This window comes from Manis javanica, chromosome 17 (assembly GCF_040802235.1).
Source record: "Manis javanica isolate MJ-LG chromosome 17, MJ_LKY, whole genome shotgun sequence".
In the NCBI taxonomy this organism is placed as follows: Eukaryota; Metazoa; Chordata; class Mammalia; order Pholidota; family Manidae; genus Manis; species Manis javanica.
The window spans coordinates 46624102-46629277 of NC_133172.1; the positions used below are offsets into that span (position 1 = coordinate 46624102).

General features: G+C 46.6%; 1 pseudogene; it reads left to right on the forward strand.

Moving 5' to 3' along the window:
- The first annotated feature begins 252 nt into the window (after positions 1 to 252).
- Positions 253 to 2340, forward strand: LOC108405603 (protein BUD31 homolog pseudogene; annotated as a pseudogene).
- Positions 2341 to 5176: the final 2836 nt, after the last annotated feature.

A 5176-nucleotide genomic window follows, 5' to 3' on the forward strand; every position in this document is an offset into this window, starting at 1 on the left:
CCCACCTGTCCAGGAGACAGGGGCTTTTCAACAGCTGGCATTAGCAAAGGGGTTCCCCTGGTAGAGGCTTCAGCAGCCTCCCCCAGACTCCCCCAAGGGGTAGAATCATGTTGAAGTGGCCATGGCAGGCTGAAAACCTCCAGAAAAGCTGTCCACCAGAGGACTCTCGATGATTTGTAATCAAATTGTGTTTCATTAAAGAGAAAGTATCTAGGGGTTTCCCATTGGCTGCATTCTTGCAAATGAAAGATAATGGAGTTCACAGAGAACAACTCTGAGTCAGATACTGACAGGGGAAATACGCCCAAGGCAACTCCATCTCTGGATGCTCACATGCAGGACGTGAGTCCTGCTCATGCACAAGCCAGGCTGGATTCTGTCTTTAAAACATGGAAGGCCTATAGGGTGAACAGCCATTCCAGGTTGCCTAGGACCAGGGGGACAGTTCACAGGGCACAGGACTTCAGAGCTAAAATCAGAAAAGTAGTTTCAGACAAACCAGGACAGGTTGGCCCCTCTACAGGGCTTCCCATGACCCCTGTGTTGACATTCTGGGATTATTCTGACTGACTAGTCTCCAGAATGGTACCACCCACAGCCCTCACCTGCCACCACAGAGGCTGGCAAATTTCCATCTTCCAGGTAAAGAAATTGATGCCCAAAGCAGCTGTGTGATTTGCTTGAGGCCACAGGGATGTTAAATAAAGGAGCTAGTACTCCACCTCAAGTCCTGTAAGCGAAGCCCAATGGCTCCCTGGACAGTCCAGGCTACATACGCATATCCAGGCATGAGCCCAGGTGGCTGCAGACTGGCGAGCTCTATGCCTCTAATGTATCTGGGTTCCCCCTACCTAGAATCACCTGCCACTGCCTGCTCCTTTTCTCCGGAGCATCCCACTTCCTCTGTGCCCATGCACAGCTACATGTGCACCTTGCTGTCCAACGGAGTGGTCAGCATCCCAGCAACCACGTCCAGGTGTCAGTCTCAGCCAACAGCATGAAACACAGGCCTCACTGTGTCACCAAGAACTCAGTCCTTGCTCCCCTCCCCTCCCCACCCCCACAGCTGCCATGGAGGAAGGGAAGGACCAGGAAGGGTGGGCAGGCAGGGGGAAAGGGCAGGTTGCCCCACTGTGCCATAGTCAGGGGCTCAGGGAGCAGAAACCCCTACAGCTAGGTGTCCCCCGAGGCCCAGAGTGGGCTAGAGAAACCTGAAACTCCAGCCAAGAGGCATGGGAACCCAGGAGGAGCCCTGCCTGGGTGGAGGCAGCAGCATGTGATTTTTAATTTACTTTTTCTTGCCCTAAGACAAAAATTAATTTGACTTGGGAAAAAAAAAAGTAACTTTTTACTTGACTTCTGAAAGTAAAATTTCTGCAACTCTTTTTCTGCTTAACAGACCATTTCCTCAACTTCTAAGGCATAATGTTAATATGCACCAAAGATGGGGAATTCCCTGAGCTCAGCTCACATATCACTGAACTGATTTTTTTCTTAATTTCCTAGTAATACTGGCTGGGTTATGCTAACAGGAGAGTTAACACCTAATTTTGCTACAGGGAAGATAATAACAGGAAATGATCTTTAATAATGGATTAAACAGACTCCTTGGATCCTGATTCCTTTTATTAGATAAGGTCAATAACATCTTAAGTGAGCAAATCTATCCTAGGCTAGCAACGAGATACAGAGAGAAAATCATCGAGAAAATTACAGGAGAGACATTGACCGAGGTTTGAAAGACATTGAGGACCAGAGAGGGAATGTGACCTCCCCGAAATCACAGAGTAATTGGTAGAGCTGGACAAGAACCAAATTGTGTAACTGAAGAGACCAGAGATCTTTCTGTTAAACCCTTGGGAAGCAGACCCCAAGATCTTTGCAAATTATCTTGTGAGGAAATAAGGCCTAAAGTCAAAAGAAGCCAGAAAGCTCCTCCAGATGGCTGGGAGTTGATCAAGCCAACACTGCATGAATTAGATCAAAAGATGAGAGAAGCTGAGACAGAACCTCATGAGGGAAAGAGGAAATGGGGAATCTGTGTGGCCCATCTTCAGGATCCACCACCAGAAAACCCGCTTTATTTTTTACCTCTTCTACAAGTGGAAAGCCATAAGCAGAGAACTGTATGAATACTGTATTAAAGAAGGCTATGCAGATAAAAACCTGATTGCAAAATGGAAAAAGCAAGGTTATGAGAATTCATGCTGCCTGTGGTGCATTCAGACATGGGACACCAATTTTGGGACACCCTGTGTCTGCCGGGTCCACAAAAGCAAGCTGGAAGTGGACCAGATCATTGAATGCACACACTGTGGCTGCCAGGGCAGCTCTGGCTGAGGCCCTCTGGCCCTGGCCCCTCTCTACCCTGGACTTCTCCTGCCTGTTGGGACACCTGCTTTCCTGGGAGCAGCCCCTCTCACAGGGTGGTGCCCCAGGCCTGAGTTGGACCATAGTCTCTACATGTGAAGGCTTTGGTGTTTATTGGCTGTGATTTGAAGAAATAAAACTTTTAAACCTTTTGAAAAAAAAAAAAAGAGAAAATTACAGGATACAGCTGAGCTCCGAGATCAGATGGTAGTGAGTCTGATACAGAGCTTTACACTCATCATGAGCTTTACACTCAAACCTGGACACCAGCCCACCTAGCTGTGTGACACTGACTGTGCCTCCTCCCTCTCTGAGGTTGTCACCTGGGCTGTTCACAGGGATAAGAATCCCCACCTTCTGGAGCTTCAGTGATCCTCCGTGAGCGAAAGTGTATAAAGCCTGGCACAACCCCACTGTGAATGGCCGCATTGTGTTGGCCCCTTCCTTAGACACAGGGATGTAGTTTACAAAACAGTTTCACGGGCACTGTGTAATTTAGTCCTCAGAATAACCTCCCTTAAAAGGGACCATCCAGGCCAGAGGAGCCTCACTGGGGGACAAGGAAGGGCGAATATTACCTGATGCAATGCACTTAGCAGAGGGAGGATCGGGATACTAACGCATCTTCCAGACTCTGATTTATTTCATCTACGGAGTCTTCATTCTTCAAACTAGTTGTCTTCACTGTTGTTTTTTTTTTAATCACACAGATTTTTTTGTTTTTTTTAGTAAACAGTTTTTTCAGTACACATCACCAACAGTATTAAAATATACATGTTCTACTCTATTCATAGCAACATATATGTATATATACATACACACATATATGTAGTCAAACATACACCAAAAAACAGAAGAAACAGATACAAACTAAATATAAGCTGAAATTCTTATTTTTTTTACATGAGGGAGATGTGGATAAGCTGGAGGGAAGGAGAGAGTCAGTCAGTAGTGGTGGAAATCGGTGGGGCTGGGAGCAGCAGGGGCTGGGAGCAGCAGAGGCTGGGAGACGCCCTCTGCCTTCATCAAAGAAGCAGAGGCGCCAAGAGGTCAGAGGTTTGTTCAAGGTCATGCAGAACTCCCCTCTCCAAGCTCCCCACCCAGTTCCCTTCCTGCTGTATAGAGTGGAGATGGTGCTGATGCCAGCAAGCCCCAGTGTAACTCTGGGGAGAAGAAATCCAAGGGCAAAATACCTCTAAAACCAAAATCAGTCAAAGGAAGAAATAAAGTTTACAACCTGTTTATTGCTTACAAACTGTAGTCCAGACCATCTCTTTTCTGCTCAGGCAGAAGCAAGCAAGGCCTCTCCCTAACCTCTCGGGTTCAGATAAGCCCTCCCTTGCCCACGTAATTATCCATTAATATGGAGATGAACTTTCTCCATCCCTGAGGAATGCCTGTTGATATGCAGATGCACTAAAGCCAGGCTTGATATCTGGAAATATTACAATTTTAGTCACACCTAGGTAGCCATAAGGGTGTTTTGAGTGGGAGCCTACCAAGAAACAGCCTACTTTTGCAAACTTACCCCAGGAACTGCCCTGAGCTGACAGTTTCGCCCCAGCCAAAGCCTGGATCACATCCTCTTATCCAAAGCCCATGTGTGAAGGTTCCAGCTCCCAGAAGTTCCAAAGCAGAAGATGTAATTACAGTGTTTTAAAGCAAACAAACACACACCCGAGTGGGAGGCCAGCATATTTATTTGACTAATTAGAGGGAATTCACTGAGGGGATGTAAAGTAATTTCGGCCTCTCTTTTTTTTCGGTAATCCTAATTGACATTTTCTTTTGACATTTTATTAGTAGCTCATTTTTATTTTTACTGTGCTCTCAATAAAATACCAAGGCAAAGTGTCAAAACTCTTCTGGCAGTAAATGAGTGTGAATCACGCATCACGTAAATAGCGGAGGCTCTGGAAGCCAGAGATGCCAGCGCCAGTTATCAGCCTGATGCAGGGAGGAAGGGCAGCATGCAGGCGTTTATCATGCACTGTCCAAGGCCTGCCAATTTGCTGCCTTGCTGCCAAGAGCCCTGGTTCTGCTCCACCCAGCTCCCTAAGAGGCTGCTGTCAGCACCCCTAAGAGGCCACTGTCAGTACCCCTAGGGCCCAGAGCTGATACTGCACCCTGATGACCAAGAAGGACCTGCAGGTCAGTGAACATCTGGCCCTGACATGCCTGCTGTTCATCCCAAGAAAGAGTCAAGAAACTGTGGTCTCAATTCAGTGCAGTTAACGTGTTTTCTGAGAACCTAGAATGCATCCAGCTAAGATGCCAGACACAGCATAGCTGAAAGACCAACTTAGAATCCAACAGATCTGGGCTCAGACAAGGTAGACTCTCTGAGTCCCCATTTGCCATCCATAAGTAGGAGATTAAATATCTATACCTCATGGGTTGAGAATTAAGTCAGAAAATTACATAAAGCATTTAGCACAGTGGCTGATACATTCATGTGTCCCAGGAAGATTTATTGAGGGCTGATAGAAAACAGAGTTAACGTAGCTCAGGGAACTTCACAATGGGACACAGTAGGTACATAATAGGCACCCTGCTAGATCCCATAAAAACTCTTAGTGTTGGAACAAAGCAGAAACTCAAATCACTGTAATATATGGCTAGCTCCAACAGGTTGGGCAGTGGGGAGCCACCAAAGGTCTTTGGGAAGAGGAAGGTGCTAAAAGCTGTACTAGGCAGAGAACCAGTACAGCCTGTGGCTACTGAGCACCCGAAATGCAGTTAGTCTGAACTGAGATGTGCTGTCTGTGTAAAATACACACTTTATTTCCACAACTTTGTACAAAAG